This window comes from Lonchura striata, chromosome Z (assembly GCF_050655825.1).
Source record: "Lonchura striata isolate lonStrDom1 chromosome Z, ASM5065582v1, whole genome shotgun sequence".
In the NCBI taxonomy this organism is placed as follows: domain Eukaryota; kingdom Metazoa; phylum Chordata; class Aves; order Passeriformes; family Estrildidae; genus Lonchura; species Lonchura striata.
Genome location: NC_140740.1, coordinates 44,072,783 through 44,085,017, shown reverse-complemented (window position 1 = coordinate 44,085,017; position 12,235 = coordinate 44,072,783). Strand labels below are relative to the sequence as shown.

The window sequence follows — 12,235 nt, the reverse complement described above, 5'->3', positions numbered from 1 at the left end:
ATTAGAACCACCTTTTACTCGAGAAATCTTCTAGTCAGTAAAGAAACACCTAGAAAAGAGCAGAAGTAGATATGTTTCAGCTGTATTGCCAAACACAATATGCTTTCTTTTCTTAAAGGAAAACCAATAACCAGTACCACACAAAATGAAAGTGATCATGCTAATGAGATGATGTCATGTTTATTGTAAGATCATTATCCCGAGAAGTATGTTAATACATTCAATAAGCCTCCTGTGAACAGTGTGTGGTGGCCGCCCTCTTGGTTGGTACAGTGGCAATTTAAACAGGGACAGCTAAAGACAAATACCTGATTTGTCACTTGGTGACCTGGGGTTTCACCACTGGGGACGTGACAAGGCAAGGTCAACAGAGGGTTTGTAAGTAGGCCTGAATGAGCACTGGGCTTGTCCATGTAGAAAGAACTTTCAATGTTTTAAAAGACATCAAGCTTCAGAAGAAGAAAAATGAGAAGGAAGAGGAAAGAGGAAAGAAGAAAGAGGTCAAAGGAAGGAGAAGAAGGAGAAGGAGAAGGAGAAGGAGAAGGAGAAGGAGAAGGAGAAGGAGAAGGAGAAGGAGAAGGAGAAGGAGAAGGAGAAGGAGAAGGAAAAGGAAAAGGAAAAGGAAAAGGAAAAGGAAAAGGAAAAGGAAAAGGAAAAGGAAAAGGAAAAGGAAAAGGAAAAGGAAAAGGAAAAGGAAGAAAAGGAAAAAAAGGAAAAGGAAAAGGAAAAGGAAAAGGAAAAGGAAAAGGAAAAGGAAAAGGAAAAGGAAAAGGAAAAGGAAAAGGAAAAGGAAAAGGAAAAGGAAAAAAAGGAAAAGGAAAAGGAAAAGGAAAAGGAAAAGGAAAAGGAAAAGGAAAAGGAAAAGGAAAAGGAGAAGGAGAAGGAAAAGGAGAAGGAAAAGGAAAAGGAAAAGGAAAAGGAAAAGGAAAAGGAAAAGGAAAAGGAAAAGGAAAAGGAAAAGGAAAAAAAGGAAAAGGAAAAGGAAAAGGAAAAGGAAAAGGAAAAGGAAAAGGAAAAGGAAAAGGAAAAGGAAAAGGAAAAGGAAAAGGAAAAGGAAAAGGAAAAGGAAAAGGAAAAGGGGGAAAAATTCACCAACTCAAGCAGCTTTTCTGACAGTTTTTTAAGGGCTTTTTTTTACTCCTTTTTAAATTTAGTAAATGATACAGTCACACTTAATCCTAAAGAATGCAATATGCTTATATGAAAATACCGTAGGTTTCATTTTTGAAAATATGTTAAAATGCATTCTTCCAATTTCTGTTCTGTTTCTTTCAACATGCCTTGGGAAAAGTGTCTCAAGAAAGAAACCAATGTATTCTGAAAAAAATCATAATTCATAATGAAACAAAATTATTTATTTAAGAATAACTTTAATTGCTTTGTCTGCAAAACTGTCTTTAATGAGTTACTAATCTGAAAAAAATTTTCTGTTGAAAAAATACTTCCATATTTTATGAATCTCAGTTTGAGTAATCATGCAGGTAATCAATATTTGTTTTTTCTCTCTAATCAATCTGTGCCCTGAGTACTTTGCTAGATACTATGGACAGGGAACTCTTCCCCTTAAAATCTTAATAGGAGGACAAAGAAATGTGATAACTACACGTGGTTGCAGGAGGTTTTTTTTTTTCAAATATGATTCCCACTTTAGCAATACAAAAAGCCAATATATTTTCCTGCCCATCATGTTTGGATACCAGTAGAATACCTCTGTATTTGAGTCAAAGTAAATGAGAATTAAACTGGGCTTTTAGTCTTTCTATTCAGCTTTAAAAATGACAAGCCTACAGAAAATACAGTATGATTTCCTTTTATAACTGAACAGTAATCTCTTCCAACACCTATACATGCATTTCTACCTAGCTATTGGAGCTATTGTATTAAAAGGGGAAATGAAAAAAAAAAACAAAACTACCAAAACCCCTCTTCACCTGCCCATAGTTAATGGGATTAATTTCATTGTGCCAATGCATTAACTTTTCACTTTTTTTTCACATATTTCTGTGCTATTTTATATATTCAGGTTCTGGTGGAAGGAAAACCATTTAGTCTCACAGGCAAAAAAATTGACTGACTAGGATAATCTCAGTATTTTTGCATTCTGACCCTTCAGGCTTAACAGTGGAGGACACTAATAGGAAGAAAGGAAAAAACACTGCACCAATAACTGACAGTGATATTAGGCAGTGCCCCTGCTTCAACCCCTCCCTTTGGCATGGACTGTACCATGGAGAAAGCATGCAGAGCCAGCCTTGGCACAGCAGATCTGTTGTCCCAGAGGCAGGCCTGCCTCTTTTGCCTCTTTATGCAGGGTTGTTATCCTGCTAATTGGTCTGAAATTCTTCCCTATATAACCAACCTGCAAAGAGGAGCAGGCTTCCTAACACTGCTGAATAAGTTGGCACAAGGGAGCAAAATTCAGATGTTTAGCTTCATTCTTAGTTATCTGATGCTACATCTAACTTGGCTGCCCATGTTACAAGTATAATTGTCTTCACCCAGTAAGGTGAGAGAAATCACTCTACGAGGGCATCATCCTGCACACCTTTAGAACAGTTTATGAGATGCAGTGAGCAGCACTTGGAAGTGATTATCTTTTATTCTTAAAATTAGAGATAGTCACTACACCAGTTACAACTTAAATTTCTTACTTGTAAAGCAAGGAAAGTTTAAGGAAACCAGATTAAGACGGTACCTTAAATTCTGCATGAACAAGAAAATCGTGTTTTATACAATGGGGAGGTTGTATTATGAAATTATTAAAAGGCTATATAAAAACATTAACAGAAAACCTGACTGCAAAAGAGCATGGCCTGTGATAAACATATGTGGGTGAAATAGGAAGAGAAAGAATTTAATCGTCCTCAGCACTGGAAGCAAGAGTAGCTTACTTATCTATAATAACTAGACATGAAACTATCAAGGAAAATAAAATGAAAAAGTGAAAAACAAGAGGTCACACAAAAGCTTTGCGAACTGAAAGAGCTTAAGAGTCCTATATAATGAAAACATCTGTGAAGGTGAATAATAAACATAACCAGCAAAAATATTCTTCTCACGTGAATCAAAATTACATATTTATGAGTGAGCAAAGATAAAAGATTTTACCAACATTAGTCCACTTTGATGTATTTTTTCAATGGTTTTCCTATCAGTTTTTTTCAGAACTTTTAGTCCCCCCATCGCCCTCAGCTTCCATTCTGGTATTTAAATTATATCTCTGTATACTGGGTTTGTATGGTCAGGTTTTGATAGCAGGGTGGCTACAGGGGTGGCTTCTGAGGGAATCTGCTGGAAGCTTCCCCTGTGTCCAGCAGAGCCAGGCAGCTCCAGGATGGACCCTGGCCAAAACCAAGCCAATCAAGAATGATAAACTGCCTCTGTGATAACATACTTAAGAAGGAAAACAAAGTTATTGTGCAGAGAGATTTGTGATCAGAAAAGAAAGGAGAGAGAATGTGTGTGAGGAGCAGCCCTGCAGACAGCCAGGGCAGTGCAGAAGGAGGGGCAGGAGCTGCTCCAGGCTCTGGAGCTCAGATTCCCCTGCAGCCCCTGGAGCAGCCCATGGTGAGGCAGCTGTGCCCCTGCAGCCCAGGGAGGGCACGGGGGAGCAGAGATCCAACTCAGCCCCTGGGGGAGCCCAGGATGGAGCAGGGGGATGCCTGACAGAGTGCTGTGAACCCATGGGAAACTTGTGCTGGAGCAGGATCATGGCAGGATCTGTAGAGAGAGGAGTCCAGGATGGAGCAAGTTTTGCTTGTGGCCCTGAAGGACTGCAGCCATGGAAGACTGAGCCATGCTACAGCAGCTTGTGGAGAATTATAGCTATGGGATGGACTCATGTCAGAGCTGTTCATGCAGTAATCTCCTGTGGGAGGGATCCCTCTTTGAAGCAGGGGAAGGACTCCTCTCCCTGAGCAGCAGCAGGAACAATGTGTGATGAACTACAATATCCCCCATTTCCAACTCCCTGTGGTGCTGGGCAGGGGAGGGAAGTAGATCCTGGAAAAGAGCAGGAGGTTGGAGGAAGATGTTTTTGAGATTCATTTTATTTCTCATTAGTTGCTCTTTTGTTGGTAATAAATTCAATTAATATACACAAGCAGAGTCCATTTTGCTTGTAATGATATTTGATGAATAATTTCTCCTTGTCCTCAACTTGAGAGACTTTTTTATATTTTCTCTCCCCTGCCCAGATGCAGATTGAGAGAGCAGCTTTGGTGGGTGCCTGACATACAGCCAAGGTCAACTCACTTCTCTCTCATTTTGATTGAAAACAAAACAAAAGCATAAAATAATATTTCCTACTTGGTCAAGATCAGAGTGAATCAAACATCAGAAGTGCATCTGTTTGAATAGATATTTTCAAATTATAGCTCAAGCCATGAATTCTTGCCTTATAAGCAACACAATGCTGATTCCCCATCATCTGAAACTTTAACCCCAAAGCTGATGAATGAGCTGTCTTTTAAACATTTTTGTCCTACTTTAAATTAAAAGTTATCATGAATTTGAGACTTTGAGACTTCAAATACTTGTCAATATCTCTGAAAGCACATCACACTCCAAAGGTTGCCTTGAACCCCATTAATCCATTACCAATAAACAGGATTTTATTCCCTGCTATGGAAAAATGATTAGTGATCCCTGATGTAGAAGACCCTCTGAGGCCTTCTGAGTGAAAACAATAAAACTGATTTTAGAAGCAGCTTGACCTCTCTTCTTGCTGCAGAGATGAACCAGGAGTGCTGGCACAGGATTCTCTTTCCTTTGCAAAGAAAAAATGCTGATCTTTTTGGAGGAAAGGGTAAAGTTCCTTCCATAGGACAAGGGTAAAACAGCATGTTTTGGGAGGTTCACTGCCCAAGACAGACATTACTGGTAAGAATAAAGGCACAAATACTGGAAGGTATATAGTGATGAAAAGAGAGCATATAAATAAAGTGCAGGCAGCTGAAGAAAAAAGCTATAGACTGAAAACCCCTCAGTAAAATTAGTAACTGTCCTCGATAATAGAGGGAAGTTATAAAGACTACACTCATTTTGCAAGTATGATTCACTCTTTAGTGGCTGCATTTAACAATTTTCTTGTCCCAATTATATACTTTAAAAATTAATTGAGCACACCCAATTTCATGTCTCTTTGCTGTCACTGATCACTGTTGCATTAGGTACCTGTTTATAAATAAATGTTCATCTTACCCAGGGCTTTGGGGTAGCATGGTTATAAATTTTAATCTGAGTGCTGAGAAAAATGTGAAACAAACAAACACCAGTCCTTATGATTTTCTTGTTTTTGTTTTTTTTTTCACTAATCTCTCTGTTTTAATAAAAAAAGAATCCACATTCAAAGTTGAGGTTTGCAGTTTGCAGATAAATGAACAGAAGCAAAAGGTTTTTTTGGGAAGAAAATAAACTGATGGAAATTGCTATGGCAAGGTTTACAAGGTAATAGGATAGAAGATGCAGATTTTTGGGATCTGTGCTGTTGCACTATTAAATTTAGTATGTTCTGAATGCTTAAGGGAAGACACAAGTTCCTCCATCCATTTCAACATGGCTCATTAGTTCTTGCACAAAAATACAAAGTCATGGCTAAGAGCTACAGAGGGGAGCTGACTATGATGTTGTCATCCATGTGGCTGGATTATATGAGCAGTGTTCAACAAGATTATGAACACCCATGCCTCTAAAAGTAATTTCCCTATATGGAAACTTTGGTGGGATTCACCCCCAGATAAAGAAAACTCCGTTAGTGATCTGTGAAGTTAGGAGCAAGAAAAGTTTACTAGCCTCCATGATCTCCACTGGTCTTCCATTTTTTTTTGTTGACATACAGGATTAGAACACATTGAAATGCCCTTGGTTTTCCCTACTAACCTCCCATGACTCTGTCAAGAAAATGCATGAAATTAATTAATGGTCAAGACACCCACTGTGGGACTCATCACCCATTTTCAGATTTCTGTGGTGTAGATGTCTATGAATTCCACTGCTAATGTAGGGTGATATTCAGGTAAGATATCTTATATGTTTGTCCTCTTCAACCTGGCCCTCAGATTAATGAATGGCTACACATGCAGTGGATTTTGGTAGCCAACAAGCAGTCTCCTGGGAAGACAAATGCTTGCTGAGATGTACTGGCACTGACAGTTTATGTAAAGATTTTAGCTATCCCTATAACTCTCCCAATCATGATAATAGACCAGTTGACATGACATCATCAAAATGTGGCCAGGATGATGAAGGAGGTGATTCTGCCCTGCTTCCCTTTGGTGAGACCCCACCTGCAGGTATGCATCCAGCTCTGGGGTCCCAGCACAGGAGGGACTTGGACTTGTTGGAACAAGTCCAGAGAGGAGGCTAGCAAGATGATTAGAGGGATGGAGCACCTCTGCCATGAGGAAAGGCTGAGAGAATTTGGATTGTTCATCCTCAAAAAGAGAAGGCTTTGTGGTGGTCTAATTGTGGTCTTCCAGTACCTGAAGGGAACTTATAGGCAAGATGGAGCAAGATTGTACTCAAGGGTGGGTTGTGATGGGATAAGACGTACTGGGTATAAATTGAAATGTAGATTCACATCAAGAATTTGGAGAAAAAAATCTTTCCTGTGATAGTGGTGAGGCCCTGTCACAGGTTGCCCAAAGAAGCTGTGGCTGCCCTATCCCTGGAAGTCTTCCAGGCCAGGTCAGACTGGTCTGACCAATCTGTGGGGGTCAGATGGGGGTCTTGACCACCTTCCAGTAGAAGGTGTCCCCCTCTACAGCAGTGGTGTTGGAAGTAGGATGATCTTGAAGGTTCCCTTCCAAGACAAATAATTAAATGATTTTACTTTATTTTTCATCAAGAAGTCTAAATAAAAAATTATTTGAGATAGCAGACCCAAAGGAAGAGGTTTTATTCCCAAGTAATATACATATTTGTCATTAATGGTTATTATACTGATGTTAAAAGATGCTTTCATGATTACCAAATACCACAAATTCCAGATTTCTTATTCTCTCCCGCTGGGGGTGAGGTGGCACAGATTATCTTTCCTGCTAAGAAAATAAAACAAAAATTATGGAGCCACTTTAAAAGGAAAAATGGGAGATTAAAGAAAAGTCATAATGTAGCTTGAGAGGACAAACTCTATAAAGAGATTGCACCTTGCTCTCTAACTGCACAGAGCATATTAAGATCATAATATTCTATGCCTTTTTGGGCTTTGGGAAAAGAAGGCTGTCCCCTGACTAGCAGAATAAATGAAACCTCGCTTCTTATGTTTGTTCTGCTTGATATTAGGTCCTCTAATATCTAATCTAAGTGTGAATTATGTCTGATAATTTTTGCCATTTCATGTTTACTTCTAAACTTTCGTGAAACTGACATTTCTTTTGAGGTTTAATAAAAACCATGCATATAAAATATACAAGAGCACTGCACTTTTTTTAATTATAACCAAAATTCAAATATTGCTTCAGTATATTCAATATCAGATATTTCCAGTTCTACTGTAAATGAGCAGAAAGAAAGACATACAGATACAGATACACTGACACAGACACATGACTGTAAATACTTTATTTCCTTTGGGAATTGGGGCCACATTACAGATATGAGTCAGAGGTCTTTCCTCTTCCTCTGATCAGATTTGCTCACATCTTTTCAATTTGTCTGTTATTGCTGTCCCCAGAAACAAAACACATCTTTAGCTGAATTGAGAGGCACAAGCTACTGTGAAATTTAAATAAAGTTATCTAATATTGCTGGTGGTTCTTTCTTGAAATGAGTTAGTATGATGAATCAATGTGGTACGTGTGCCTGGACTGCCTAGAACCATCCCATTTCCCTCACTACAAATTTAAACACTACAATTTAGAAATTTAATTTTCATTTTTGCTTTGTTAAATTTCTTGCTGAAAAATGTTCATGCAGCAAGAATAAGATTTACAGATACCCTAGTGGTAATAAGAAACACAAGCTTTTGTTGAGAAAATCAGAATATAATTGTTACCTAGGGTATTTCAAAATAGCACACAACAATTAAGGTTTGAAATAACCTGTTTGCCAAGTATATCTCATTATTTCAGCACAGCCAGTAGTACAAGAAAAGGGTTAAACATGATTACAGGTAACATAACAAAATCTGTTTCTACAGAAGAGGCCATCTTTTTTTCTATCAGATGTATTTTTACCAAGTTGGTATTCCCTCCAGGACCAACCAAAATTCTGTGAAAGTTAGGAAATTTGACATCATGCTGTCGTGGTTTGACACGGAAAGATAATTTTTTCCGGAAGGAAGGGGTCAATTTAGATATTGACCAATTGAAAGTAGACACGCCTCTGAGAACACAGAGGGGTTGAAAGCAGAATTCCCAGGGGAACTCGCTCTCTTTGGTTCCGGTCAGTGTGCAGTGCAAACCTCCCCTGCCCAGCCACGAGCTGGGTGGGGGAGGGGAAGCCCATGGCCTGAGAAAGGTAGGCCGAAAGCCCCAAGGGTGGTGAAAGGACTGGAACCGAGCTGGCCCCTGCAGATGGAAGGGTGGAAGAAATCTGGGATGTCTCCATTTCCCCCCCCCCCAGAGTTCCTCTCCCGAGAGGGAGAGAGAAAGCCGCAAGGAAGGAGGAGCGGGGGGAGCTGCTGCAAGGTGCCCAGTTGTGTGGGAGTTGCTGGATGTCCGGGCATCGAGCCATCCTGGGAGTTCGGACTTTTAACCCTTCCTTGAGAAATGAAAGCTTTGTGAATTTTCCTTTCCCCTCCTCGGTTTGAAAGAGAGGAAGAGGGACACCTTGGACCCTGGGATGGGATGTTGGAAGGAGGAATTCTGGATGGGAGGGGGACAAGGAGTGGCTTTTGGCTGGACTTTTCCATGTTAGCCACAACCTGAACCAAATCTTCCCCTTCAAGAGGGACTGTGTTTTGGGAGGATGCCAGTGAGTCAAGAGACCTGCTTCAGCTGGGAAAAAGACAAAAGTGGAGTGAACGGAGAAAAGGTTAGGGGGTTTGTGGTGGTGCCCCTGTCCTGGAAAGGAAAGAGAAGAGAAGAAGATCTCTGTTCTTGAGCCCTCGGCCCCAGGGGAAAATGGGGGGGACTGTGGTCCCAAACAATGAAAAACTGAACTGTTGTTTTCTCCCCTCTTGGCAGGGCATCCTTGAAAGGAAAAATCCTAAAGGCAGTCTGACCATCCATGCATTGGTGGTGAGAGCACTGTGCATGGAAAGGAGAAGGGTCACCATGGCAAACTTTTCTCCGGGCGGTGCCATGTGTGACATGGAAACACAGGATGTGGAGCTGTGTTTTCTTGGGGGGTCTGTGGCACAGGAGAGACTCTGTTCCCTCGATGGACTGAGTGTCGATTGTTTGAAGGGTGGAAACCTCATTGGGGTCCAGATTGTGTCTCACTGTGGTTTGTTGGAGTTGGGTGGTGGGGGGGAGGAATGATTTGCAAGGTTTTCATTTGGATCTTTGTGTGTTTTTTTTTTTCCCTTCTTTAGTTTTCTCTTTTCTTTTGTAGTGGTAGTTTAATAAAGGTTTTTTCCTGTTATTAAGCTTGGGCCTGCTTTGCTCTATTCTAGATTCCACTTCACAGCATTCAAGGTAGGGATCACATTTTCATGGGGGCACTGGCATTGTGCCAGTGTCAAACCATGACACATGCTTTTCCTAGTGTTGAGAAAATCATATTTTTGTTCTTTAGCTGAAGTTACTGGCTTCAAGTATCTGTTTGCTGCAGTTCAGGGGGAAGGGGAAAAAAGAAAGGGAGAGATAGGGGAAGCGAGGGAACAAGGAAAGGAAGGAAGGGAGGGAGGGAGGGAGGGATGGAGGGAAGGAGGGAGGGAGGGAGGAAGGGAGGAAAGGAGGAAGGATTTGGTCAAGGTATTAAATCAGTGCAAACAGGGTCATGATATTGAATAGAGGTGTCTATGAATCATAGAAGAATTAACACAGTGCAATCCTTTGTCCAGTTGATCAGGCTTCTCAGGTTATTCTTTTTCTCAGACCTTAGAAATAAATAAATAAAGAAATGTATTAGAAAAATGTGCATAGTACACTTTTGCAGAGGAAAAAAAAATGATTTTGAATGTGATCTGGCTCAGATATTCAGTGAGAATAGAAAAGGACAACTACATCTTAAGGAATTATATTACATAGCAAAATATTTTTAGGCAAATGCTAGAAGAGAAAAAAATTACAAACAACCCAGAAAAAGACTAAACTGAATACAAGGAAAAAAGGCTGTGCTTAGTGTCACTGAATTCAGTGATTACATGACACAGGGTTCATTCAGGACCTAGTGAGTGATCTACAGCCTGTGTTCTGCAGGAGGTCAGAATTGAGATTAAAGTGACCTTTTCTAGCCTCAGATTCCATGAATCCAGTTCTGAACCCAGAATCCCAATGGAAACTAAGTGACGATATAGAGTCTTTGGAGTAAGCTAACCTATGGTTGATGGATGGTTTTACTTCTTTATTTCCATAGAGTCCCCCACCATATTACTCACACAAAACAACTTTCTCACTTGTGGCATTCAAAACTTTTACAGATAAAAGAGCAATGGGTATATACATCACCACAAGTACCTCCAGTTAGGAAATGAGAAAAGGTTTTAAAACTACTGGGAGATACAGTTTCTGGAGTAATTAGGGAAAAAAAAAAAAAAAGGTACAGGAGTACACTTCATATGTTCACGTGCAAAACAAAAAAGTATGATCTGCAATAATGGGGAACTGGACTAAGCAGCTGAGAAAACTTGTTCAAACTTTATTGCTTAATCTTCCTAAATCTTTGGAAATTACAGTATAGATTTGCCGGTGTCACTTAATGACTGAGGCACAGAAAAATTTTTTGTTTTCAAGATGAGCTGGATTCTGCATGAGCAAGCACTGTCTTAACACATTCATTTTAAAACTCACAATGGAAAGACAAAGTTGCATGGGTTGTTTGAAACAGTAAATCCCACCTTCAGATACTGCATACCCTTTCCTCCCTCTCTTTTCAGTCAGCTGTCTTCATGGCCCCTTGTTTAAATGCCACTCACTCACTGGACTAGGTCCAACAGCCTTAATTTCTACTCTGAATCCACCTCTGTATTTCACCATGATAGACAGAAAAAATATGGGTATAGAGAGGGTTAATTCTGAAAGACTACAAGGGGGGAAAAAAAACCAACCCTGTGTAGAGTGGGAAATTAGTCAGCAGAGACCTGACAAAGTGCTTCCTACACATGCTGTTCTGTCAGGCTGCACAGCTTCTTCTGCTTCAGAGGTAATTACATAGATTTTCTGTCTTGTACTTGCAAAAACACAGCACAGCACTCCACCACTGCTTGTAGCTCAGTGCTTCAGGGCTCCAGCTGCATGGGGCTGGAAAATGTTTACACAATTTCTTTTAAGATTTTTAAACCACAGTAAGGGACATGGCTAACTCTTCATCTGAGGGGGCATATGAAAGAGTCCCCTCTGAAGCTGGGCTTGGTTGAAGGGAAGGACTTCCTTGTAAGGCAATGTAATTATCTCTCTCTCAAGGAAAGAGAGATTGTGTGACTTCTGCCACAAAATAAATCAAACAATAAATGTTTCTGAATGTTTTAACTAGAGAGGACTCAAAACACTTTTGACATTGATCAGGATTTCAAATTCTCACTGTTTCAGATACAGAATTGTGGTCTTTAATCCTTCAGAAATTTTATACAGTGGTTTCCTGGGGCCCATTCAGAAATGCATCCATTCTTTTTGATTTGACACTTGCACAGATATACATATTCAACATATATCAAGGTGTTTGTCATTAAAAATAATATCTGTGAATATATATATATATTCCTCCTTCATTACTTTGAACTGCTTCAATAATTTTGTGGTTAATGCAGTACTGTGATTAGTATTTCAAATCAACTATAAATACAGATTTAAATATTCAAGCCAATGCTTGCAACCTGCACTTTCATTAGGTGTTCAGAATAAAATGTCTTTTTTTTTTTGAAAAGACATTTCTACAGTTTAGTAAAAATTTAATGTATTATTCTAACATGGAACTACATGAGGTATGACACAGCCTACCTTTAAATATGTTCAGGTCTATGTACAAGTCTTAAGGTAATTATGGAATCTACAGAAATAATAACCATAATAATAAAAAATACCCTTAAAATTCAGGGTGAAAGTGATATAGAAAGTCTACCTAATCACCTTGAGATGGGAGAAATTTCTTTTCTGTTGTCTATGACATACTGTCTACACTCTTCATAAAA

The 12,235-nt window shown here is 39.6% G+C and overlaps 1 long non-coding RNA gene across 1 annotated transcript; it reads left to right on the top strand.

Moving 5' to 3' along the window:
- The first annotated feature begins 6,967 nt into the window (after positions 1–6,967).
- Positions 6,968–9,532, top strand: LOC146763792 (uncharacterized). The gene is made up of 2 exons (XR_014951729.1): positions 6,968–8,460; positions 8,566–9,532. It is a non-coding gene; the product is annotated as an uncharacterized LOC146763792 (long non-coding RNA).
- Positions 9,533–12,235: the final 2,703 nt, after the last annotated feature.